Source organism: Alligator mississippiensis, chromosome 3 (genome assembly GCF_030867095.1).
Source record: "Alligator mississippiensis isolate rAllMis1 chromosome 3, rAllMis1, whole genome shotgun sequence".
Classification (NCBI taxonomy): Eukaryota; Metazoa; Chordata; order Crocodylia; family Alligatoridae; genus Alligator; species Alligator mississippiensis.
This window is the reverse complement of record NC_081826.1, coordinates 71,604,532-71,632,504: the sequence shown is the minus strand read 5'-3', so window position 1 is coordinate 71,632,504 and position 27,973 is coordinate 71,604,532. Positions and strand designations below refer to the sequence as shown.

The following is a 27,973-nucleotide window of genomic DNA, read 5'->3' as shown; positions in this document are numbered from 1 at the left end:
ACAAGGTCGAATGGTTATAAACTCCTCCAAAACCATTTCAGGCTAGATATAAGGAAAAACTTCTTTACTGTCCAGGCCCCCAAGGTCTGGAATAGCCTGCCATCAGAGCTGGTTCAAGCACCTACTTTGAACTCCTTCAAGAGAAATTTGGATGTTTATCTTGCTGGGATCCCGTGACCCCAACTGACTTGCTGCCCCTGGGGCTGGGGGCTAGACTCGATGATCTTCCAAGGTACCTTCCTATACCTTCTATGAAATCTATAAATTGTATGGATATTAAGTGGGCCAGGGGAATCTCCAGTGGCACCAAGATTGAATACATCCACAGAGATGCCCTGACCATATACTCACTCATTCTCAAAGTATTCCACTGTAAGGACTGGGGTGTTGCTGGTCTGGTCTAGTGGGTAGGCTACCAGGACAGAGCTAGAGACAAGAGGTAGAAGCCAAATTATCTATTCCAGGGGCAAATTCTAGAGGCAGAGTCCAGGTCACAGAGTACCAGAGTTCTGGAGTCAAAAAATCAGGTTGTTTGTGAACACCAAGAGAAAGCCAAGACTGCAGACCACAGAGATGAGGAGAAGAGTAAGAAAAGAAGGAATGTGGAAATATAAAGGAGCCCTGTTTGGCCATAATCTGTCTAAAATGACAAGACACACAACAGATTATGTCAAAGGGACAGCTGTGTTAGCTGATGACACTTAGAGGGAATATGGTTTAGTTCTCATCCTGTCAGCTTAAGCATATGCACAGGAGCATTTATTAGAGAACAGCTGTGTAATATAGGACTCTTAACCTTGTTACTAGGAGTAGGTGCAGTGCAACAGGGGGCAGGTTATGGGATACAGCTTTTAGGAAGACTAGCTGCAAAGCTGTAAGCCTTTTAGCAAAAGAGGCAGGTGGCAGATGCAGGCCAAAGCAATAAGCTGGCTAACTGGGGAGAAAAGAAAACGGGAAACTCCTGAGGGTGGCCCTGTTAGGTGATCAAAAGCGGGTGGAGCACAGGGCCATATAATCCTGGCTCCTGGAAGGAAGCCCCAGAATGCTAGGTGAAGGAGCTCCCTGCACTGCATATGAGGCATGGCCATGGCTCTAAAAGAGGCTGAAGGCCACAGAGGTACACCCTGGGGAGGGTGCTGAAGAGACTGTATTTACAGAAGTACAGCCTGACAGGCTTAACAGAGCAAAGCAGGGCACCCAAAGCCATATTCTGGTTCTCTGGAGACTGCCTCCTAGAGTTCACAATAACAAAGGCATGGCAGGAAAGGATTAGGTGGTACCTTGAGAGACAAGACTGGGGTGGGACAGGATTAGTAGGGGACCCCACAGCTGCCCTCTAAGACAGGTCCTGTTTAAAGGTGATGCATAGTAGCCAAACCCCCTTTACCTTGCTGCAACTAGGTTTGTCTGGCAGTAGCCTTAGATCCACCAAAATGATTTATGCTTCTTACAGACATGTTACTCACCACTTTTGCATTTATAGCCACCTGAGTGGCCTTCTATGACCAGGTGGCCTGTACGATGACCCCATACAAGTTTGTAATGGTCATCATTAAAGAGTGCTTCTTGAACTCCACCTGGCGAGACAGCCACCAAATGGTCATTTTTCAGTGCATGTATACATCCTTCCTTTGTTCCTGGTATAGCATTTATAGTTTTTAATAAAAGTTTAACTCCTGTAAGAAATATGTACAAATATAGTATTAAAAATAGAACTTAAACCATGCCATGAGTGCAGCTTTCATACAAAAGAAAAATACAGTATACTAAAAACTTTAAGTCGAATGGCTATATAATGTTACCAATAAATATATGGGGAGGGGGCAGGGGGAGGGAAAAAACCAACTTGTACAAGTGATACACTTTTGACAGCACACTTGATCCAGAGCCATGCATATATTCCTCCCTCTCCTTCTTTATGGTTTCTTTTAAATAATAAGGAAAAAAAAAACAAACATGATGTTTTAAATATGATTAGGATTATCAAAATAAAGTTTCAGGAAATGCAAAAAAAGTTGTGGTGCTTTTCATGAGCTCAAAAACTAGTTGCTTTTAATATAAATTAGTTTCCATTCTGGTTTTCCTTTACAAGATTAATGTAATAAACATTGTATTTATATTCAATTTACACAATGAAAAAACACAAGCTCTGTAACATGGTCAAGTTAGCTCTTGTAGTTAAAAGGAAAAGGCAGGAAATGGAAAACTAAGGGCCCCTGTGACAGGTGGCCGCTTGGGGCCGGGCTAAAATGTGGCCCGCACACCTGCTCCTGGGGCAACCACCCGCCTTCTCGCCTGCCATGCCTTGCTGTTAATTAATTAGTGTTAATTAGCAGGAGGCCGCCCTTGTACTGCCCTGCTGCCAGGGGGCGCTATCTGCGGCTCCGTTTCCTCCCCTACACCGCAGTCCACACCTCACCAATGGAATGGCCGTTGTCTCAGCCTTATCACAATCAGGCCCCTGTTCATCCTCTCCGGGCCTTCCTTCCAGTGAACAACCATGCTACCCCCTCTCTGGGGCCTCCGCGTCCACACTGGGACTTCTCAGTCACTGCGCCTTCTCTGGGGCTTTCTCCGTAATGCTGCCCCCCCTCTTTGGGCCTTCTCAAGTGTTGCCCCCTCCTCTGGGGCTCGCCACACTCACCCTAGGGCTTCTCAATAGTGCCCCCCTCTCTGGGACTTGCCACGCCCGCACTGGGGCTTCTCAAATGGCTGAGGTCTATGTACCCCATACGCTGCGCCCTTACTGGCGCTGGGGTCCCCACGCTACTGTGGGTTCCCTATGAGGCCTCCTCCGCCCCTAATAGCCTCACCCAAACCACCGGTGTAACAACAAAATTAAACAGAAACTCGAGCCTCTTGGCTATAACCTAAACATAAGCCACCTGGCTATAACAACATTGTTCAAGCATCTTAGAGCTGCCTTAAGCTGTACCTGCGGTCAGGCTTCTTCCTGCATCCTGGCTTAGGGAGCTCCTGCCTCTCTGGCTGCTGGCAGGGAACTGCCTCTGGCCTCCTGTCTGTGCTTTATATAGGAGCCAGGCCCTGCCCCTTTCAGTCAGATGACCTCCTGGTTGCCCTGGCAACCCACAGCTGGGCTCCTTATTCATTGCTAGGGCTCTTTCCCTAGCAGTTTCCTCTCTCTAGGAGCAGGGCACCTCCGTGCTCTGTGACAGCCCCTTTACACATGCAGGTAAAGGCAGAATGGGATCTAATGCATGAGCCACACAATTGGGCTTCCTGCCATGTTACACGTGATCCTGGGTTCCCATGGCCACAAGTTCCACAGCTGACAGAGCTCATTGCAGGGACAGCACCAGGAATGCTGCTGACACTGCAAGCATCTTCTGTTGTGAGGCTGGCAGACAGTTGGTGCATCTCTTTGGCTGGGAGCTCTTCAGTTGATGGGGCTCCCAGCCACAGGGGAGCACCTGGCCACACAGTCAATTAATGGGATGATTAGAACAAGCTACAAAGTTATTACACATTTTTATAGAATAATTGTGTAGCTTATTTCTTGTTTTATCAGTCCATTAATTGGGTGGATGTGTAGCTGGGTTACAACTTAAGGCATGATTAACTGGTTAGTTATGCCTTAAGTGTAATGTGTAGAAGGGGCCTAAGGTTCCCATAAAGCCTTTCTAGTGCACAAATAGTTGAGTAAAGTCTCCCTTACATGATTTGTAATAATGACACCTCCCCAAAAGTTGTAGAAGCTGAAAAGAAAAGAGAACAGAGACTTGTGTTGTGTGCACACTGTATGCAAATTTGAGATGTGGTACATTCCCACCACCTGAGCTTACTTTCAGACTGCAGTTTTGGGATATGTGACCATGCTAATCAAGAGGTCTCAAAGCTTAAAGATATGTTTCATTAAAACAAAATATTTTCATATTTAGTTAAATACTTTCACATTTACAATAAAAATAATTTTACCTGGTATTTTAAAAACAAAATGATCAGTTACAGATACTCACATTCTGCGTGTCGAGAGAAAAAGCCTAACTGCAAAGTAGAGGTAGTCTAGAGGAACAGGTCCATGGTAATAAATAATAACACCTGGTCCTTGTGGTATGTTTTCCACACCATGAAGCTCATAACCTGTTTGGAGTACAAAATACAACACTGTTAACTTTAACATTAAGTTAATATTATCTGGAATTTGAATATAAGCTGTTTGCTAGATAGAAGCATGACTGTAAGGAGCAAGCAGTACTGAGCAGGTATTTCAAGAACTTTCAATACTTGCTACCTGAATTCTTATGAAGGTCCAGATTTTTAAAGGTATTTAGAAATTGTTCTCCTGAGCCTCGCAAGGTGATTTGGACCAGTGGTGTGCAACTGCAGCCCTGTGGGCCATATCTGCCGGTCTGTGAGGCCATGTTGTCTAAAAGTCTGGTGATAGGGAAAGGTGGCAGTGTCAACTGCCAATCCCCTGCTGCCAAATTTCTGGACCAACAGCAAGCCCCACAGACCAGACAGTGTTGCCAGATTGCAGCAGCATGTGGTTAGCCCAGTGCACAAGGTTTCTCTGCAATTATCCAGTACATGCAGTCAGGCCTACAGACTGATCCCATGCATCAACCCCATGCAGGATCCAGCCTGTGGTCCAAACCTTTCATCATTCATCTGGCCTGTGGGGCCAGAACATTGGGCACTACTGATTTAGACACCTTAAACATTGACTGTCAAATCACAAGACTTTTAGCAAGTAAATTATGTTTCTGCAGTTTGGACAAAAGAGATTTCCAGAGTCCATGATGAATATTTTTTTGGCTGAAAAGACCTTCACTCACCCAGAATACCAGCAACCCAATGTCAGAACACTCATTTGGAATATTAATTAAAACACTTCAATTCCTTGCTCTAAATTAGGGATGTGGACCAGAACATGAGGAAAACCAGAAAGCCCAAACACTCCAGCAGATCAAGGGTATAAGTAAAATAAGGCAGGCAAAAAAGTTTGAGGAACATCTAACAAAAGATGCTTAAGTTAATCATGAACAATAATAAATATCCAGAAGCAGAAAGCTACCTAGAGAATTGGTGGGACCATTAGATGACTGGGGTGCAAAAGGTGCAATCAGGGATGGTAAGGCCATAGCAGAGAAACTAGGCAGATTATTTGCATCAGTATTTACTAAAGAAATTCTCACACAGCATCAATCCTTCCTCAAAGGTCTGAGAAGTTCAACTACACTGAAGTGACAATAGAGGAAGTTTTAGCATGGGGAGAAGGGGAAGAGAGGAGGGAACTGATAAAAATCAATTAAAAAAAGTCCAGAACCAGATGGCATTCTGACAGTTCTGAAGGAACTCAGGAGGTGGAGCTGTAGAAGTGTTGGCAATAGTATATAATCTATCACTACAAATGGCCTCTGTGCCAGAGAGCTGGTGGGTTGCCAACATAACACCCATCTTCAAAAAAGGGCTGCAGAGGTGATCCTAGAAACTACAGACCAGTGAGTCTCACTTCCATTCTTTGGAAGTTGGTAGGAGCTATAATAAAGAATAAAATCAGCAGTCACATGCACAAATATGATCTGCTGGGAAAGTTAGCATTGTTTTTGTAAAGGGAAATCCTGCCTTACCAATCTGCTGGAATCCTTTGAAGGTGTCAACAAGCATGTGGACAAGCAGAATCCAATTGATGGAATATATTTGAACTTTCAACAAGGCCCTTCAGCAAAGGGTTTTCAAAAAAAAGCACATCACCACAGGATTGGAGGGAAGGTTCTTTTGTGAACTGAGAGCTGGTTTAAAAGACAGGAAGCAAACAGTAGGACCAAGTAGTTACTTTCAGGATGGAGGGATCTTGGAGACTTCAGGGATCTGTCCTGGGTAAAACAGAGGCAGAACAATAGCCCGTGCAGCCACTGTGACTGCACTGGGGCCCACAACCTAAAAAAAAAGGGGTGGCAGGGGACATCCTTCTTGATATCCCAAGCATATTCAACTTCACTCACATCCAGTGCTTGAAACACTTTCAACTTGTGTTGTTCAGCATTATCATAATTCTCCTTTTAAGAATAACTTTTATAGATGATAATCTCTTGTATCCACAGATGTAGAATACATAACTCCATTAAATATAGCAGACATACAGGCTATGACAAACCTTATCACTCTTTCAGCCATTGCCAAACTGAGGTTTTAGTAGCCCAGTTCTGTATATAGGCCAACAGTAGCAACAAGCGGATTAATGCAGTAGTGGTTTGGCAGCACAGCAGGGGGATTTGGAGTAAGAAGTGTGGTCCTGCCTCTAATGGGGCTGGGAGGAGGCAGCAGGAAGGACTGGAGCCAATAGCTCTTGGGTGAGTCCTGATCAAGGCTGGGAAGATTCTTCCTCCCTGCCCCCTTCTCCTGGGCTCAGCACAATTCACCATCCAAGGCACAGAAATAGCTGTCTACACCTGTGGCAGAGGTCAAACAGCCAGGATGCTGAGGGCTCTGCCTGACCTGAGTCAAGGAAAGCAAGGGTGGTGCAGGGTCAGCCCAATCCCAAGCTTCCCACCCTTTCATTTCCCATCAGGACTGTTCCTGGACACCGCAATGTTGGGCCTGGACTCCCCCACTCAGGGAACTTGTGCCACAGGGCTGCTGCAGCTGGTGTCCCTCAGCTTGTCCCCCAGCTGCAACACCCTCAGCCAACACTGCAGGTGCCAGAGTGCAAGAAGCCTGGGGTCCCAACAGATAACTCACTGTCCCCCTGCCTTCTCCTATCATGTGCCCTCCACTCTCCCTCTGCTCTCCCCAGGGTGCTGCAGGAGGGCTCTATGCCCCTCTTTCACCATCCCTGCCTTCAACAGACACCCCTTTTCAAAATCCTAGATCTGCTTATATTTGGTGGTAAATATTATTTCCTGGGCTTGTTGATAGTTTCACTGAAAATTCACTGGGGTCCCAAGATTTAAGATGGTTTTGTTCCTCCCAATATGAGAGCCAAACACCCTTACCAATTGACAGAAAGATGCTTCCATGCACTAATTTTTCAGAGCAGGCATAATCAAGTGCACCACATACATGGTGAGGAAGCAACTTATCTGAATTCAAGCTTAGTGATGAGTTCATCTCAGCCTGTGTGTCATATGTACATTATCTCCCTGTGAGTAAAAGTTGGCGATAGGAATGGTTTGTTTAAATCTTGTAATCACTGGGCACTTCTACTCATACAATTAATGTGACTGAATAAACTCCAATACAATCTGAGCAAAAGTAAACTAATCTTGATGTCACCATCTACACACGGTGTTTAAGCACAGTAATTTACTCTGATAGACAGTACTTGTGTCTGATGGGACTATCCTACACCAGAGTAAATTAATCTACTACATCGTAATTGTGGTGCATGTGTAGACAGTGACACTTTACTGCACAGTAAATTAGTCTACTGCAAAGTAAAAGCACATATGTAGATGTGCCCAATGTTCTTGAGAATGCCTCCTAAACACAGAAGTGGCACACAAGCAGAATAAAAGAAAAAAGGAAGACTTGAAACTGTCTGCAAAACTACTGAAAATAAGCACCTTTCTTTAATATGTTGATGACATCAGTGATTGTAACTGAAAAAGAGTAATAACCAAGTTCAAAATAATAATATGGAGTACCAGTTCTCAGAGAGTAAAACAGTGCAGGAAGTCCAATAGTGCAGAAAGAAACACTCGAGGTGAATTACCAAATGAGGATGAGATTAACAAAATAAACAATGGATTAATTAATCCCAGAGAAAGTATTCTAAAGGTGTTGAAAAGAAATATATCCCATGGATTGAGGACATTTCCCCATTAGATAATGAAGAAAGACAATTTTACAAAGTTCATGCAAATCCAGGGGACCATTTCCACAAGATGAAAACAAGGCAGTGTTGTTCTATTACACCATGAGAACAAAGGCTGGAGTAATCAGATACCATACATTAAAGCTGTGTGAAGCTTCAGTTGCTGATTTGATTCAGCGGAGATTCAGCTGCCGAATCTCCAAATCCAAATCGAATCAGGAGACCCTTTAATCTCTCCGAATTGAATTGGAACCCTCCAAATTGATTTGGAGAGATTCGATGATTCGGACATAGGCACAGCTTTAAAAGTTTTTCTACATACCTCAAGGTACCAAGCGGTTTGTCAATGCTGAGATGGTGAGGCGGATGAAGCGTCCCACGAGAGCATGAGGGGGTGGTCCCCAGCACACTTGGCAGCGGACCAAGAAGTGGACCAGAAGCACTTCCAGTCCACTTCTGGGTCCACCGGGGAGCACGTGGGGGACCCCCACCCGCCCAGCTCAGCAACTGGTGCCTCCTGGGTCTGGTGCCACCTGGGGTCTCCCCCTCCGTGGCTGGTTGCCAAGCCAGGGGGGAGGGGGGCAGTCTGCCGCCAAGCACACAAGGGCCCCCCCACACATACACACTCCTGTGGGACGCTCCATTCACCCCACCATTGCAGAGTTCACAAGCTTCCCCTGGTACCTTGTGGTATGTAGAAGAAAAAAAAAAAAACATTTAAAGTTGTGTCTATGGCCAAATCACTGATTCTCCAAATCAGCATCAAATCTTCAGATTTGGATTCGGCCGAATTGAATTGGGACAGTGATCCGAATCAAATCACTGTCCCTGATTCAGGCCGGATCCAAATTGAATACGGCCACTTTCTCACACCCCTGCCATACATAGCTTTGTCATTCATCCAAGTTGGACACTGCATACCACAAGCCATGTTGGCTCTTTACTGACTGTAGGTCTTTCACATTTAATGCAGCATGGATGAAAGGTGTTGAAGACTGGCATTATTTAACTGAAAGGATAGATGGTCATAAAACTTCAAAGCTGTGCTTACATGCTTCATAGTGTTACTGCAGTGAAGAGTACATAGCACTGTTGACAAAGAGCATGAAAAAGAAAAAAACACAAAAAACAAACCAACCAAGGGAGCAAAGGACTTATAGCAGCAAATACGCGAGCATCTGTCATGGCAGAGGGTACCCAGGGATGGCCATGATGCCCCTAGGGCATGCCAACTCTGCCCCAAGGATGCCTTCCGGTCTCACCTGCCACATCTTGTTAGTAAAAATAAGCAGGGAGGCTGCCTACAAGTTTCTGTGCATCCACAGTCTTGTTGAACCCTACAGGTCCTAGGACCCCTTGCCAGGTATCACTCCAAGTTGGTGCCTCATGGAACACCTTAAGCCTTATGGGCCAATTGCTTGACTCCAAACCTCCCCTATACCATGCCCTATGCCTCATGGGTGTTGTATGAATATTGTTCCCTCTCTTGGGTCTCAGCCTACTCTGTCTCCTCCCCTTTTATGTAGCTAGGCCTTCTAGCCTAGACCCCCTGTGTTGGGCCCAGCTTTAAGGCACTAGTTCTAATCCATCTTCTCTCATCACTGGGCTCTCTGGCCTCTGCAGCTGCACCCTTCTGGGCACTGAGGCCTCCACCTCCTCTTATAGCCTCATCTCAAACCACCGGTGCAGATGGCAATGCAAACATCAGCCCCTAGGCTATAACATAACAATAATGACGAGTCACAGTCTGCCTCTCCAAGAAGTCAAAGTTTTCCCCAGTCTAGGGTGCCATTCAGCCCAACGTACTTTCTGTGCTCTGGGAACTATAGGAGTCCTGCAGGCAGCAGACCAGACAACCAAACATCTCAGGGCAGCTCTTTCATGCCAGAGCTCCTTCCCCCTGCCAGCTGCCAGAGAACTAACCGCTGCCAGCCCCAGCCCTAGGGCTCCTATGTGCCCAGGGCCCCGCCTTCTTCTAGTCAGCTGACCGCATGCAGGTGCCAGCTAATTCCCTCATTTTCCAGCTGCTCAGGCAACCTGCAACTGTGCAGATGTCTAACCTGCAGGGCTGTCTGTCTAAGCTGCTTCTGCCCTTAAACAGACAGGCACACCTTAGTGCCCTACGAGAGTCTCAATGTGACTTTCACAATGATTATATGTAACCTTGCTTTCAGGGGCACAAGGTGATTTAAAGTGAAGTCAACAACAGAAAAATCTGTCATTGAACTCTTTGCTAAATAAAAGCCAATGCTGAAACATCTAATTAATATGCTGAAAGGTCCAGTTCGGTATTTAAAGTCATCACATTCAGAATGAAATAACGGAATTTTCAAATTGTCAAAATGTTGGTCGAGAGAGACATTTCTGAAGAAATTTTTAAAAAAAGATGATCCCAAAATATTTTTTCCAAAAATAAAAATGGAACAGATTTGACCACAAATTGATTTTTGTAGGTTTTGTATTTTAATTTAGTGTGCTATGACCTCCCACCCTTGTTGCTGGAATAAACAACAAGCATTTTTTCTGGAAAAAAAATAACCCACAAATAAAAACATTAATTTTATTATTAATGTGCTCCCAGCTCTGCATTCCCAGGTACATTCCACTGGTGTTTCTTATAAGATTTGAACTCTTTGGGACAGAGATTCCTTCATACTATGCAGCCCCTAGCAAAACGAATACTGATTTCTGAACGAGTTGAAGAAGCCCAAGTTTAACTTTTGGAGGCGTTTTCCCCAATTAAAAGATTTAGAGCTGCAAACAAAGGAAGTTTTTCTTACCGTTCCATATCCTTCCATACAAATCCCAAAAGTATGACAAGGTTTTTCTTGCACCATCCCAGAAATTCTCAGAATCATGAGACTTTAGCTTAACATTCCTATGATAAATTACAGTGAAAAGAGCACTAAGGCAGATAAAGAAACAGACTATGGCAGGCACTAAATAAAAGATTAAAGGCAAGGTTACAGTAACCACCAAGAATATGATGATCACAGAAATACACTATTTCTCCAGGTACTCCATGACATTCCTGTGCTGGCTGGGAGCAGTCCGAGGCCCTCGGGGGGGGGGGTTTCGCGCAGCGGGCTGTGGCCAGCAGCCCAGACACGCCGGGTCGGGGAAGGCAGGCGGCACGAGAATTAGGCACGGACGCTTAGCGGTTGTTTAAGATCGTTTACTTACACCGAAGATGGTCGCGGTGCAGGCTGGAAAGACTTCCAGGAAAAGCTTCGCTTAAGTCCCAGTTTCAACTCGTAAGGACTCGGATAGAGCTCTGGATAAACTCACACGAAGTTTGCTAGGCTTCGTGGAACTTGCGCGCAGGGAAGGGGTTCGTCGAGGGATCGTTCGGCAACGGGGAGAGGCTAGAGGTTGATCGACCTCTATAGCCTTCTTAAGGTACACGCACTGGGTCCGATAGGCTCCGCAGCGCTTAGAGATCTTCACGAGACGTGAAGTTCTCCTCCTCCTGATAGTCGTGGAGTCCTCCAACTTGGGCGGAAACCACTCAAGCCTCTTATACGGCTAGCTAGCCAATCGCTAGCCGCCACGTGGGAATAATTTAGAACTGGCCAACAGTGGGACACAAATTTGTATACGAATGGCGGGAACTCCTTGCACCGTGCATTTCTCTTTTGCAACCTAGAAATGCACCCTGTAAAGAAAGCTACGAGTGGCGGGAAATAATTTAGCAGTGCCGAAGCGCACACAAACAAAAATCACACCCTTGGGCTGTGACAATTCCATTCTTCAAATATATGTGCAAGGTGCTTATACAGGTCATAGGTATCTCCGCTGAGAATCCTGTACTTCCTACCCTCTCCTGTAAAGAAGGAAAACAAACAGAAATGTAACTCTGTCCATTGCTCACGGCAGCATTATAGGCTAAGAAAAGCGGGGAAAAACCTACAAAAAACACCACCAACATTAGTAAACACTCTTCTTTAGATACATATTCTGTGTTATGATATACCACATAATTAGCATTAAATGTAAAGTCTAATGTGAGGTCTTTGTTAAAAGGATAAAGCTAAATGAGTATGGATAAGCATAGAGCCACAAATATTTTTAAAATCCCTCCCCCCGAGGTAGTAACAAAGGTAATTGCAGTATAGAGTATGAGACAACTAATGTAAAGCTGTAGTGGCTAACTATTACCCAAGCTCGGCTGGTTTGAGTATCTTCGCAGCTGCTATGATACAGACAATTATATTTTTCAATTTTGCTGCACCATAATGTCAGACCTTTTGTTATCCATCTTTCTTCAGTTAGTACTTGCCTGCAGCTGCCTGTTCCTATCCAGTATTCACCATGCATGTTCTAGGACTCTTCCACACAGCTGGGCATCAGGGAATTGAGGAATGAGAGCTGGAGTACAGACTGCAACAACAGAGCAGGGGAGCCAGAAGAGTAATCTGGGCACATCCACTGCTAGCAGAGCAAGAAGCTATTTTCAGCAGGTGAAAAGAGCCCACAGCCCCTCCATTCCATGGTATGTATGGGGACAAGAGGTTTTGGATCAAGATTACTTGGAAGCCATTAAAACAGGGGTGGGCAATTATGTCAGGCAAAGGGCCACTTACTTACTGAGTTTTGGCAAGCCATTGAGAGCCATGTGGGTAGTCCTGCCCCTTGGCAGGTGCCCCGGCCCCTGGTCACCATATTGGGACTGGAAGTCCCTCCCCCTAGTCCCTGACCTTTGTGTGGCAGGGCACTGTTTGTGCCTGCCACTTTAAGGGCCAGAAGACAGCAGCTGATGGGTACCTGATTGGGGCAGCCATTTTAGATACAGGGCTTCTCATATAAACAGGGCATTTTGCTGCTGGGAGAGTAGGCAGCAATATTGCCTGGCTACAGATATCATCTGGAGGTAAGGGAGGAGTTGTAGGGGATGGCCAGGAGGCTTCTGGTCCTGGGTTTGACCTAAAATTGCACCCTGCTGGGAGTGGGTGGCCTGGTGGGGCTCCCCAGGAAATGCCAGGCCAGTTACCACCCCGGTGAAAGGCGGGTCAGGGTGCCTTAACCCCAGCTCCCATAACTGTGTGGGTTACCCCATAGAAGAGTCAGGAAGGTGGACCCAAGAGAGGGAGGGTGATAGACTCGTAAGCCTGACTGGATTTCCCCTGACTGGTCAATGCTGGGGCCAGGACCGGAAGGGTCAAAGGGCCAGGGGCACCCTGCAAGGGATGGCCAGAGCTGAGGGCCTGGGGTTCCGACTGGCCTGGAGGTGGGCCAGGGCCAGTATGCCCAAAGGTGCTGGGGGGACCACACCCGTAAGGGGGAACAGATCAGGGAGCTAGGCAGCCCTGAATGAAGGCGGAGTAGGCCACCTGAGGAGAGGGATCTTGGAGGGGTCCTGACTGGAGGATTTTGGGGCCCAGAGTGGGGCTGGTCATGTGGATAACATCTGGATGCCATCTGCAATGCTTGGGCTGCAGCGTAGGGGAGGAATGCAGCCGCAGATAATGCCCCCTGGCATCGGGGCAGAAAATGGGTAGCCTCCCACTTAATTTACGTCAATTAACTAATTACCAACATGGCATGGCAGGCAAGAAAGCGGGCAATTAGCCCAGAAACAGGTAGGCAGGCCACAGTGAAATCAGCCCAGAGTAGGCCCCCTGTTACACTTTGCCACCAGAAGTCCTTCCCCTTGCCCCTAGAATTATTCCTTTCAGCAAGGGGTTTTGCCATCTCTGAACCAGAAAAATACCAGATTATATTCTAAAAAAAAAACAAAACACAAACATACTACAACATTCATTAATTTTATTTAAAAAAAATATTTCTGTCCTGATTTGTGTCTGTGTAGCATACATAGAGATGATAGTATAATAACCTAAAATGAAGTCTTATTCTTGTATATTGTAGGAGGATGTGGGTGGGAGGGTAGATGTAGGTTTGCAGGCATGTGGGATTTGTGGGGGGAATAGATAGGTGTGGGCGGGTATGGGTTTTGTGTGGGACTGTGAGTGTGTGGGGAAGGGTTATGACTTGTGGAGGGGGAGGGTTTGCCCACAGCCTACCCCCCTCCAGCCCCCACTGCAGCAGGCAGAGCCCTCGCCACTGCTCCTGCAAGCCCAGGCTCTGCAATCCTGCCATTCCTGGCCTCAGGGCACTGGTGCAAGCCCCATGCTGCTGCTCACAGCCACTTGCTCCCCCCCCCCCAATCTGCCACTGCTGCCCTTCTCCTGCTGTCCCAGCTGCTCCTGCGCTTCTGGCACTGCAGCTGGGAACCACATGGTACCAAGCAGCCAGCGGATGAAGCAGGAAAATGGCTGTGGCAGGCAGAGGAAGGAGCAGCAAGTGGGCATGCAGAGCACAGCAACAGCCAAGCAGGAGCACAGGGCCCACGCCGGTGCATCGGGGCCAGTGCAGGCAGGATCCAAGGTGAGGCAGCAGAAGCATGGGGCAGGGGTCTATGGAGCCAGGCTGTCTCTCTCCTCTCCCTGCTGGAGGAGCACAGCCCAGATCCATCAAGTCCCTGGCAGCCTGGCCCCACACTCCTGCCACCCTGCCAGGCCTGGCCCTTGTGCACCAGCGCAGGGCCCATGTTCCTGCCCAACTGTCACTGTGCTCCATTCACCCACTTGCTGTTGCTGCCCCTTCCTCTGCCAGCTGCAGCCATTTCCCTGCTCCCCCATACATGCCGGCACCATGTGGCTTCCAGCTGCAGCACCAGGACTACAGAAGCTGGCCCCAAGGACTGGGGTGATTGCCCATGGTCCTCCCCTACCTCCCTCTACCTTCCTTCTCATCTGTATTTCCCTCGGCAAGGGGGGGGGGAGGAGGGGGGCCAGGAACTTCCCCAGGCCAGAAGCCTCCAGAAGCCCCTGCTAGGCAGAGGTGTCCAGCTGTGGCTTGGGGTGGGAGGGGAAGGGCCTGGGCTGGACTTGCTTCTCCAGCTGCTTGATCCTGTTGGAGGCTTCTCCTGGGTCCTACTACCCCTGCCTCCTATCATCTTTGACAGGCAGTCAGGGCAAATAAATATTAAAAATTTGAGGGACTCTGTAGGCCAGATAGAATGGCCTGGCAGGCCGCATCTGGCCCACAGGCCATATTTTGCCTGCCCCTGCATTAAAGAAACCAAAACTGAGGAGTCAGGAAGGAGGGAAGATATAAGCAACTTGGGCAACATGGAAAAATAGCATCAATGCCATATTTTTCTAATATATGCCACATGCCCAAGTAGATATTTTGGGGAGGCAAGATAAAGAACAAGGAAAGATCTTTCCTTGAAAATCCCAATAAGCTTGGACTTTTCACAGGTGGTGGGGGGGGAAAAGCCTCTGGCAGATGCAGTCCAGCAAAAAAAGGGAGAGAGGGGATGGGGGCAGAGAGAGAAGGGGGCAGGGAAAAAAAAAAACACCCCATTTGTGGCTGTTCTGTTAAACTGCCTAGTTGCAGGATATGATACCCACCTCACTTGAGAAGAGGCTCTGTTCAGGTCCAGCAGGATTAGGTTCTCAGATGGCCACCGGCCAAGTCAAACTGCCTGGCGCCACCTCTTGAGCTGGGTGAGCAGTCAGCAGTGTCTGCCAAATCAGTTGTGAAGCAGACCTGGCCAGACTGGCTCCAATTAGATCAGGCCCTCAGCCACTGCTGGGCTAAGTTGAACTGCCCAGCACTACTTCCCAAACTGTGTGGACCCTCAGCTACTACTCATCACCCAGCTTGAAGAGGGACCAGTCAGTTCAGTGCCTGAAGGATCAGGCCCTCTGTTCCTTGCATCTCCTTGGTTAAGACTCATTCCTTAATTTCCAGAAGTTAATGCAACTGAATAAACTCCAGCACAATTTGAACAGGAGTAAACTAAAACCGATGTCACCATCTCCACATTTAAGCACAGTAATTTACTCCACTGGCAGATAGCAGCAGGTTTGGGGGTTTTTTGGGGGAGGGTGGGGGGCAGGGAGGAAGGAGAGTGTCATATATGTGAGTAAATACTATTAGTCATCACTGGCTCCACAGACCATTGGGGCCTGTATTTCTAGCTCCCCTACCATGTAGCTAGTTTTACCTAGATCAAATCTCAGTATAGAAGGGTCTTCTTAGGCATGTGGGACGGAAGCGAGGAGCCCCTGGTCACTTCCGACCCCAAACAAGCCTGCTGCACTTGGACAAGTGAAGAAAGTCTGGTGCTGCAGATAGCGCCCCCTGGCATCGGGGCAAGAAATGGGCAACCTCCCACCTAATTAAGATCATTAATTAATCAACAAGGCATAGCAGGTGAGAAGGCAAGCAGTTGGCACAGAACAGGTGGGAGGGGCCATCAGTAGACAGTCCCTGAGCAGGCCTCTGTTACAGAGTCATAGTTGGCCATAAAACGAATGAGAGCCACCAGTGTGATGCTATAGTTAGCAGAGCAAACAATATGCTGGCATGCATCAAACAATGCATCGCAAGCAAAATGAAGGAAGTTATTCTCCCGCTCTACTCAGCATTAGTGAGACTGCAGCTGGAGTACTGCATCCAGTTCTGGGCACCGCACTGGAGAAGCTTGAGAGAATCCAGAGAAGGGCCACTCATATGATTAAAGGCCTGAAGAGCAAACCATATGAGGAAAGGCTGACAGATTTGGGACTTCAGCCTAAAAAAGAGAAGACTTCAGGGGGATTATAAATATATCAGGGAGAGCATCAGGGGCTAAGTGAACAACTATTTACCAAAGTGCCCCAGGGGAAAACCAGGAGCAATGGTCAGAAACTCCTAGAAGAAGGTTTCAGATTGGATACAAGGTAAAGCTTCTTCATGGTTCATGTGACCCAGACTCTGGAACAGACTCCCAGCGGGGGTGGTGCAGGCACCTACCCTGGAGATCCTCAAGAGGCAACTGGATGCACACCTTGTTAGGGTTATTTGACCCCAGCAGTCTTTCCACCCCAGAGCAGGGGGCTGGACCTAATGATCTTGCAAGGTTCCTTCCATCCCTAAACTTCTGTGAATCTGTAACAGGATGCAAATAGCATGACCAAGATGCTCAGGAGGGGAGGGGAGGGGGGGGAGGAGAGCCACAGAGCTGCTAGGTCCCCCCCCCCCCCTTCCTCCTCTCCTGCCTGCCCTTCCATTTCCTGTTGGGGGTTGCCATACCAATGAATCATTTAACCACTGTAATTAGAATAGGTTAAGTGGATATTTTTTTTAAATTGATATTTATATCCTTAGTCTTAGTCCTGGTTTTCAGATCACTTATTGGCCTTGCTCAAAATATAAATTCATGATATTAATATAGGAAGGGATAAGATGCCCTTGTGTAACATGATGAAGTGGAAATACTGTTTTCTGCACTTTGGAAAGATTAAGTGTAAGCACTTAAGTAAATTACAAGCTAGTTCCGATCAGCTTCTAGCAGGCAGACACCCCAGAAGAAGATGCAATTAGAGATCTAAATGACAGTGAAGTGGGTCAGTCACACCAATATGAGTCACTGAACCTTTACCAGATCCTTTCATCTGATCCATTCTCATAAATAATTTCACAGTGTGGGTACAATCATTTAATAAGCAATCAGTATTGGTTGTAATATTCTAGAGCTCTCGATGCAACTGCTACTAGCCTCTGAAATTAAAAATTCAGTTATTGTTCCTTTATTAAGTTCTGGCACTGTGGTCAACCACTCTGGACCTCTGGTACAACAGAACTCTAACAGACAACAGATAAAGTTTTTCTGTGCGGATGATGGTTTTACTCAACTCCTACAAGTAGTAAGGACAAGCACAAATCTTATGCACCACTCCAAGAGGAAAACACTTCAACCTTGCCTCCCCTAGTGTATGTACACAGCATTATGTAAGTATGTTTGTTGCTTGTTACATCTTACTTTATATGATTTTATATGGATTTTTTATTTAGAACATATGTTAGTGTGTATGTGTAATTATATTCTTGTATATACACTGCATGTACACACGAGCATGTGTATTACATATACACACCCTACCACAACAAAGCACTCTCTTGCATATACAGCCCTCATGAGAAGAGGATGTGTCATATGATAGACATTAGTTATGTTGCTTACCAGCTACTAAGAAGCACCCACATTAAAATATGGACCACGTGGTATTGGAACTTCTATGGAATACAATAAAATGAGAAGGAAAAAAAGGTCACTGGAGCAGAAAGAGGCTCGACAGGATTAGATTTAGTTTAGCTGAAATCAGGGACCCCAAAGGGAGTAGGAGGAAGGGGGCTGGAGTACGAACGTAAAAGAAAACGGTCTAGTGCAACAGATGGAAAAGTAAGGGAAGAAGTGGGTAAAGGCTTAAACTAACAAGTCCTCATCACCAAACAGGAGAAAAATCACAGATTTGATGTGGATGTGTTCCAGTTTCAGGTCAGATCAGAGGAATACTGTCGTTTCTAGAGGAAGCTCTTCAGGATGGAAGCAAGATGTTTCCCTTTTCTCAAAAAAGGAGATCTGAGAGTCCAAGCTGCAGCTTTTCCATCCAGAAAAAGGAACCTGGCTAATGACCCCTGACAGATATCTATGTCTACAAGCTTTCTTGATTCAAAGTTTGGTATAGGCATATGAGTATTTTGGTTAGGGAATGACAGGGAAGGCAAAGTGAAAAACTGAGATAGTGTGTGTATTCCTATAGCAACAAGGTAACATCCTCCCAAAGGGCCCCTAAGCATCCTTAACATTTCACTAGTCTCACAGGTCAACACATAGGCTGCCTGAAACAGATGAAGGAAAAAATGAAGGGGTTAGAAAACTAATGCCAAAGATTGTGCCAAAAACCTTCAAATCTAACTTGTGTCTTAGCTATAGTAAAATAAATTTCACTTTTGCTCTTCTAACATGGTATCTGCCAGACATAGCTAACAATTTCTGCCCCTTGGGGAGAGATGATGTTAACTACTGAAGACCAGGGCTGCATAGCACTGCAGGACTCTACCAGTTTACCCTCAAAGAAAATGCAAAAATCAACTCTCAGAGCTGGTGTCCCTCTTACACCATCCTAGTTACACTTCTGATATCTGATTATCTGGATATTGCAGAACTGCTTTGGGTGGTTAATGGATTACCTCTAAGGTGGAAACAAAACTTTGTGGGGAACATGGAATTGATCTACATATGTATATCATATGTTGAAAAAGTGGCTTGGGACAGGCAACAAGGTGATTGCTAAATCAAGTGTCCCACACTCTGCACCTAAAAGCTTGCAGAGAACAATTTTTGCAACTATTTAGCTGGTCGTAAAAATAAATAAATAAAATTAAAAAAAAAAAATCACATTTACCCAAAGAATTTTGTCTGTCACACCCAACAACTGCTATTCACACAAAGAAAAACTCAGGTTTCTGAAGTATGAACCTGGGGTTGATATGCAAATCATTCAGTCAAGGAGATAGCAGTGTCAGTCCCAACCCCAAACAATAACTGGCTGCGTTTCAAAGGGAAAGCCTTGAAAATAGTTTCTCCTGCTAAGAAGACAGACACCTAGAAGTCAATGCATGCACAGATTGATATTTTTCAGTCCTTGAATAGAGCAGAGTAGCTGGGATAAATACAACTACAACAGTAGTTTATCCTTCATATGAAGGAAATCATGTGAACAAAGGTAAATAAATGTTCCTTCCTTTCTTCCTCTAATATAATATTGTGTCAGCAATGATGCCTAATGTGGCAGACAGAAGCCTGTCCGGAAACAGAAAACGGTAGTGTGCTGTTCTTTGTAAATGATGCAGAAGGCAGGGTCAATTTGCACCTTATAGACAAAAACCAGAGATGTATAGTGAGTCTTAGCTTTTGTGAGCCTCAGCTCACTTCATCACATGCAATAATACACTTCATCTGATGAAGTGAACTCAGGCTCAGGAAAGGTTAATTAAATCAGATGTATAGCATAATCTATGAAGTACAAATTTACCTTACCTTCTGGAGGAAGAAAATCATCTGCATAATCCCCAAGGATTGAACAGAAAAAGTGGGCCAGACAGGTTAATAATAGAAAAATAAAGTTTATAAAACTGATGCCTTTTAAGGGGGCTCTTCATCTAAAAATCCCTGGCCTTAGGGATCTGGTCTACATCCCCAGGTGCATGAATCCTGGATGACCTGCAGGATAACCAAGGAAGCTGCCAACCAGGAACACTGCAAAAAAGTGACAGAAAAACTGTTTACCAGTCAGAATGTCTGAAGTTTTGCAGTTTAGTTTTAGGCCCAAATACAGTAGAGATGCAGCTGATCACTCTGCCTAATGATTTGTTCTTGACTAGAAGTTCAGCTGCTCATATGTATTCTCCAGATCTTCAACCAGAAGGAAGAGACTAGAGTGCTGTGCACTCTGGACAGCATTAACAGCATAGAGCTAAGTAGCCAAAAATCTCTTTTGAGGGACATTTTATACAGGTTTCTGCTCTTCTCCAAGTGGCAGTTTTTTTATGGTATGCTGCAACTTTCTATCCTGTCACCCTACTTAGAAGACAACAGTGGTTAGGGCAGTTTACTCAGCTATGCATCTTACTGTGTTTTCTGATCAGGGCTTCAAATGAGGACTCAGTAGTTTAAGCCCTAGTACTAGTAGAACAGGCATGGCTGAGAAAAACGAAGAGGACAATAGAAAATCTTATCTTGGATAGCCAGGTATAGTTGCCTTGCTTACATCATAAGGCAGTGTGACCGCTCCTATAAAAGCAGGTTGTGAGTAATGTTGAGTCTCTATTTATATGGTCAAGTGGCACCAGTTTCAAAGTGTAAGGCGACTTGCTCACCACAGACCCCATAAGAGCTTAATATACTCCAAAATAGAGTTGGCAAGCTAGTCCATTGACTGATCAAATATTGCCAACTGACAGCGTATTTTTGACTGGTCAAAGATAATAGCAATTTTACAAAAACACTACATTTTTTATAGTCTTGACAGAAAGACTTTAATTGTTTTTTTTTACATATTTCTTAATAGAAAAATTGCCAACAGGTCCAAAAAAAGCATAGAAATAAAGCACTTTTTTAAAAAAAAAATTTTACTGGTATTTAAACAGTCAATTGACCAAAATTTATCTGACAGGTCAAATACCGAACCCTACTCCAAAATGCATATAAACGCAAAGATTTATTTTTGTGTCTTTGCCTTTAGTCTTGAAAGTGCTTCTAAAGCAGAGTTACTGTCTGTTTGTTTAGTAATGTTTCCAACAGAGAATTTACACCTTGCTCTACTCTGTGCTGGTCATCAAGTTTATTTCTGGGTATATACAATTAACACATTTAATGCCCTGCTTATGACATGTAACCCTTTGGGAGGTCACAAAACAAAACAAAACAAAAAACACTTAAGATACCAAATTTGTATTTGACAGAGACATGCTATCATACACATTTTTTAAAAGAACAATGTTCTTAAAATCAAACAAGTGTTACCCTGCAGTTATCAGTTTATTTTCCTTCTCGTAAGGAGGTTTCTCTTATAGTAAGGATTCTCCCACACATCCTACAAATGTATTTACTCAAATCTAAGACAAGATTCTCCCTCCCTCAAACAACACAGAAAGAGCATGGGGGGAGAGAGAGAGAAACCCTCTTCCTATGTTCAAGTAATGATCCAGGGCAGACAGCAGCTCAGCTCAGCTGAAGCTTGGGCCCTGGCTTAGGCAGAAGCCAGAGCTGAACTGCTGCCTGGTCAGGGTGGTTCATGCAGTGGTGGAGGCAGCAGGAGGAACACAGGAGAGACCCACAGTGAGGAGGGATTCATGGGGGAGACTCCATGGGGTAGGGAGCACAGGGCAGACCCCACAGCCTGCCCTCCTTTCCTTCCACCCTCCCTGCAAGGAGTCCCCAAGGGCCCCAGCTCCGGCCTAGCCCAGAGCTTCTGCTGCTTCTTCCCCAACTGGGCTGGGGTCCAGGGACAGGGCTTTTGCCATTTCACCTGAAGTCAGAGCTGCTCCAAAGATAAGTAGCAAGGGGTGTGTGTGGAGGGGTAGGCAGCAGGGGGGTGTGCGGGCCGGGAGCGGTCCGTGGCCCGTCTTTGCGCACGCAGGCTGTGGCCAGCAGCCCGGGCACGCAGGGTCGGAGAAGACTGTGGGCGAGCTAGAATTAGTCACGGACGCGTAGTGGTTGATTCAAGATTGTTTACTTACATCAAAGATGGTCGTGGTGTAGGCTGGACAGTTTTCCAGGCACAACTCTGCTTAAATCCTCGTTTGAGGATTACGACAAGTTCGCTCTCTCCCACGGAGTTGTTGAAGCTCCGTGGGTCCGTCTCTTTTTCTCGCAGGAAGGGATGTTGCACAAATGGCTAGTTTCGTGCCCCTGGAGGCTTTTCCAATATACCTCAAGGAGAGAGTCACACACACACTCAGGCTGGATCCATCTCGAGTTTATTTGTTTGCAAACAGATCGACAAGGGAGTTCAATGCTCAAAGCCGAGTCGACCCCTAGCCACGCCCAAAGTTACATTTTTATACCTCTCATAAACAAGATTCCATTGTGGCAATCTGTGATTTGCTACAGTTTTCTGCAAAGTTTTTAGTACATGCGTAGTCCTAAAACAAGCAAGTAACAAGGGTTGCAAAGTTTATGTGCAAAGCAGGCAGTAACTAATCTTTGTGTTCCCACAGGAATCAGCCTTATCGCGAACCGAGCATTTGTTTGGACTGTTCTTTATTATGCTACTGATTATCTAGTGCAGGAAGAAAGAAGAGGAAAAGAAACAATTTGCAGTTCTCAGCTGTGAAGCCTTTTGTGTAGTGAGATCATGAGACATTTTTGCCACAGGGATACGTCTATGAATCTATAGGCGACGGGGAGAGGCCAGAGGCTGGTCAGGCCCCTGTTGCCTTTTAAGAAATGTGTTGGGTCCGTAAGGATCTGCAGCGCTTAGAGATCTTCACACAGCGTGAAGTCTCCTCCTCCTGGTGTTCGTGGAGTCCTCCAACTTGGGCTGAAACCACTCAAGCTCTTTATACGGCTAGCAAGCCAATCGCTAGCCGCCACGTATGCATAATTTAATGTGAACCAATAATGTGGCTTGAATTTCAATACAAATGGCGGGAACTCTTTGCACCGAGCTTTTCCTAGATGCAAAAAGAAATGCACCATGCAAAGAAAGCTACAAATTGGCGGGAATTCTCCTTTGCACCGGGGTTCTCTTCTGCAGCAGAAAACTCCATCGTGCAAAGAAGCTGTAATTTAGCAGGAAAATAATTTAGCAGTGCTGAAGCACACACAAAACACAAAATCACAATTTTGGGTTGTGACAGGGGGCAGACATAAGGCAACAGGGGCAGGCATAGGGGGGCAAGTGTGGGAGAGGCAGGGTGGCAGGTGCCAGTGCATGGGCAGGGGTCTGGCCCCTGGCCCCCTGCCACAGCAGTGGGAAGGACACATTTAAAGCATCCCTCCAATAATTAGATTCTGTCATGGATTATTATAACAAATTTGTATAGCAGCCCACGTAGCAGCATACAGGACCTGTGGACTCATGTTCCCGAAGCTGTCCATCTCCGTGTGTTCTCATTAGGATATACAATTCTCCCAGAAACAAATCTGGCAGAAGGTAGGGCAGGATCATGCCTTAGAGACTAACTTTCAGGGAGGCCCAAGCTTTTGTAGGTGACAGCCAACTTTATCAGATGCTAGACTTGCTCCCGGGGAAGGGTGCATGGCAGCATCTGCAACCACAGGAGCAGGTGGCAGCTTAGAGCCTATCTTCTGCCTGACTTCAGACTAACATAGCTAGTGACCTCTTAAAACAAAATCTAAAGAGGCAAAAGACTCCTTTGGTGCGAAATCATCTCCCTGCTTATTTGGTTCCTTTAACTGAGCAATCCGTAAGGTCTTCTTTTGACGCTCAGAGCGGGTGCTTCCATCTCCCCAGCACATCCCGACAGGGTGCAGCACCGCTGTTGCTCCCCGTTTCAGACCATGCTGCAGGGCTTTAAACAAGTCTGACTCAATCCCTGCTCAACAGCACCTCCCTCCCCTCGCACGGCCCCACCTGCCCTGGGGAGGGCTCCTGCCCCACTCCAGCCAGGCGACGCGACTGCTCCCCGGGAGCTCTCACCTGCCTCCCGCGCAGCAACGCCGGTGCCGGGCTGAGGCGGGCGCGGCCCTGCCCCAGCCCCAATGCAGCCTGTGGGGGCCCGCAGCGCCGCGCGTAGCGCCCTGGACTGGGCGTCTCCACGCTGCAGCGCCCGGGACCCGCCGGCCGGGTTGGGCCGGACCTCGGCGCCGCTCCCGGAGCTGGGCAGCCGCGGGCTCGGAGAAAACCAGGGCAGCCAGAACAATTGAGTGAAACACATGGCGGCGCCGGCTTTGAACCGCGATTGTCCGCTGTGCGAGGCCCCTCTACGCGGCGCTCCTTGGGACGAGCACTGACGAGTCACGGACACAAGAACTCGCGCCTCGTCGGCTCCACGGGCTGCGGCTGAGCCCAGCTCTGCCCCATGAAACGGTGTCTTTAGCAAAGGTGCCGTCTAGCGAGGCACCTGCTCCGTACTTTAAACTTGAGATTCCCCCCGCGTCGTTGTCTGGGGGCGTTAAGGAGCAGGGCTGTTAACAGTATGCCTCATTTCTCACCTGAATTTGCCTCCTGTAAATCCCAGTCACTGGGTCTTATTGTACCTCAGGGTTTAGTAGCAGGTAGTTTACTTTACTGAAGTACAGGCAGTCCTCGGACTTAGGACACAGCCGGTTCCTGAAAACCAGGTCTGAAGTCGAAACGTTGTAAATGGAAACCAATCTTCTCATAAGAAACAATGTTATAAGTGGGGGATTGGTTCCTGAACCAAGGCTGGATACCCTATTTTCACTAAAAATACCCCAGAATTTTGTACTCGATCAATTATAGAGGAGTAATATAGCTACATTGATGTATTTATATTGTAAATAGCAATCGTTGATTTGGAAAGACTTCTTTGAGGTGACTTTGTTGGACTTTTTGAAGGGCTCTTGGCTGGAGTCTTCTCAGGAGTCTTGTCTGCAGGTTTTTCTGGAGTCTTGTCTGCTTTCTTAAAGAAAGTGTCCAAGGAAGTTTGGACAGCTGTTCTCCAAGGAGAGGAGTGACGCAGTGAACTTGTTCACTGGCATGGCGTCGCATCGGATCAAGCATTGTAAAGTCAAAACTGCCATCATAAAGTTGAAACAGGGTGTCAATTTATAAATGCTGTAAGTTTGAAATATTGCAACTTAAAACATATGGTAAAATAATCCACTCACCTCTCCCTCTTTGTGACAGTGCTTTGTCAGCCTCGCTAAGGCATGTTTCTAGGCCACAAATCACTTCGTGGTTCTCCCCCACTTTCTCTGTTTTTTAATACCCCTTTTTAAAAACAGGTTCCACAGACTAATTGCAGTGTTCCAGTATCGGTCTTCCTATTGTTGTAAACAGTGATTTCAAATATTATTATACACCCACACTATACATTATATTATATATTATTATATTTACACACACACACACACTCCCTGGAGGAGAGAGAAAGTCTGTGTTTACATCACCTCTCTACTGTCTGCTTCTACTCACACATCCAAGATGTACATCTTTCCTTCTAGTCCCAGCATTGTGCTGGGACTAAGTTGAGCTGCTTTCTGTCACTACTTTCTGCCAGTCTTAGTTGACTTGCCGAGAACAATCTGGAAGCAAATATAAAATTGAAGACAGTGATTCTCAGCCAGGATGCCCCCTGTAAAGGGTACCCCTGGGGTGTGAGGAGACAGGCTAAACAGTGACAAGGCTGAGTCTATATTTATTTGCTTTATCTCCCACCCCTGCTGGCCAGCCTGCCTCCAAGGATGTAAGTATTGGTGCCACTCAGTCATAGGCAGAGGAAGAAACTATCATTTGGGGGGGGTGAGTGTGTGCACGCTTTCACACGCACGCCCACCCCCAGCAGGTAAATCTATCATGGGGAAGGGGTGTGGGAGGTCAAATCAAGGCCCCCACAGTGAGGGAGGGAGTGGAGCAGCAGCAGGGGCAAATAGAGCCCAGGGCAGGTCATGGGAGAGTCAAAACCTGGGTGACTCATCCAGGGGCACAGAGGGGCTTCCACCACTGCACAAACCCCAGCAGAGGTCTGGGAGGCATGTGCCCCCTGGATCTGTGTGCGAGGCAGAGGCGGCTGCTGCTGCACACTGGGCTCTGTGCCCCACTTTCCAGGAGCAGCTCAACACCATATGCCTGCTGTGCACAGACTGCGCCGCACCCCCTTCCCATCCGGCAGCTGCAGGCACGTGACATTGGGCTGCTCCTGGACAGTGGCAACAGGGTGCAGAGCTTAGTGTGCAGCAGCAGCTGCCTCTGCCTCACACAGATTCAGAGGGCATGTGTCCCTTGGGCCTCTGACACAGTGTGCACAGTAGTGGGAGCCCTCGCCACGCACGCCCCTGGATAAGCCATCTGAGCTTCGACCCTCCCACAACCTGCCCTGGCCTCAGGGCCCCATTTACACCAGCCACTGCCCCTGTCCCACTCCCTCCCTCACCACAGGAGGCCTTGATCTGCCCCACCCCCACACCCTTTCCCCACACCAGACTTACCTGCCGTGGTGGGCATTCCTCTATATGCTCCTGGGCTGCTGCAGCTCCATGTCTGCATCTGTGCACACCCCTCCCCTCCTGCTGCAGCTGGCCACAGCCCAAGCCCAAGCTGCCTTACACCCCTACCCACCGCCTTGCATTTGGGAGGCTACGTAATAGGCCTCAGCTTCCCCATGATCTTCCTGTGCTCTCTAGAGGTCAGCTAGGACATCTTAGGCACACTAGCTTCTTGACTGGTGAGCTCCCTTGGTTTCACCTGCCATATCTTTGTTGTTGTTCACTGTTAGTTTGAGAGGCTGCCCTTATAGTTGCCACAGTTGCACCTTCAATGCTACCCTCTCCCCTTGCTAATCAGCAGGCTGCACCCTTCTTGTCCTCTCAGTGCCTAGAGTTAGTAACCCAGCTAATAGGTGTCTGCTGGCCTCCCAGGTTTGCTATAATCAATTAGTGCCCTGGGTCCTGATTAAGCCCAAACCAGCCTAGGTCCTCCATTAGTTCCAGGGCCCTCCCACACCCTCAAGCAATCCTATCGCCTTAAACATCTGGTCCCAGTTTTAGGAGGCATAATAAGCTCACAAGTAGTTCTGGGGCCTTGTAAATGGGTCACTCACACAGCTTCCTCATCAAGGCCAATCAGCTCCAGTTCAGGTTTCTAATCAGTGTGCTTTGCACAGACAACTTTGTCCAAAGCCTGTGGTTTTTCTTCAGACCAAGAGAAGTGCAGCCCAGGCTTTCTGCTTCTCCCTCAGCACACCAACTTCCTCTCTTCTCTTCCATGTGCCCTGAAACTCTTGACCCTCTCTGTAGCTCCATCTTCATTTACTGTTTGTCAGTTGCAGCTGACACCTAGCCTTCCAGCCAGGCAGACTCCTAAATGCTGACTTCCTGCAGCTGGATCTCAGCCCACTCAGTGCCTTCTTACAGGCCTTAACAAACTGACCCAACAGTCTCAGGGATAGACCACTGTACAATTAAGATGTCACCAGCCTTGACACCCACTTGCCTGGTTACCTTGTAATAACCTCCCCTGCACAGTACATCCGACCATCTCCCTCTCCAGTGATTCAAGGTCCTGGTAACCCAAATTTGTTCTTTCCCACACACAAGACTAGGTGCTCCCAACCCAGTACTGACAAAAGTAATAGCTCCAACCATACAACTTTACTTCACAGTAAAGGGCCTCTTCCTGTAGCTTGCCCCTTTTGCTGCTGGATCTGCACCCTCAGCCTGTTCCCATGGAGCACAGTCCATTGGAAGGACTTCTTTTTGCCTCTGTGGTCTGGCCTAGACTGCCCACTCTGCTTAGGAGTGGGGTTTACATAGCTCTGGGCTTTTACTGCTCCAGGCCATAGAAGTCAAGCTCTTAAAAGAGCCTTTCCACTTCTACTGACCTTTCTTTCCAAGTTGTTACACGTTCCTATTAATTATTTCTCCACTACCTAATTTAAGATCTGTCAGACAATTTTTAAACTATTTAACATGCCTTATTGATATTTACAGGGCTAACTTTTTAATCAGCATATCATCTGATATCAAACAGAATGCCTCACAGATACCTAAACATTATGTAGTTAATCATTTTATCAGTCAAATGTCTCAAAAAGTGCAATCAGACTTGACAAGAATTATGTTCTATATGGCCATATAGGATGATAGGAAAGTGTTTGGTCATGAAATGGAATTCAGGACTAGTGTTAAAGGATTGACATGACAACTCA

General features: G+C 46.8%; 1 pseudogene; it reads right to left on the bottom strand.

Annotated features, from left to right (window-relative positions):
- Nucleotides 1-347: 347 nt before the first annotated feature.
- LOC102568406 (monoacylglycerol/Diacylglycerol O-acyltransferase-like) lies at nt 348-10,801 on the bottom strand (annotated as a pseudogene).
- Between the last annotated feature and the right edge of the window lie 17,172 nt (nt 10,802-27,973).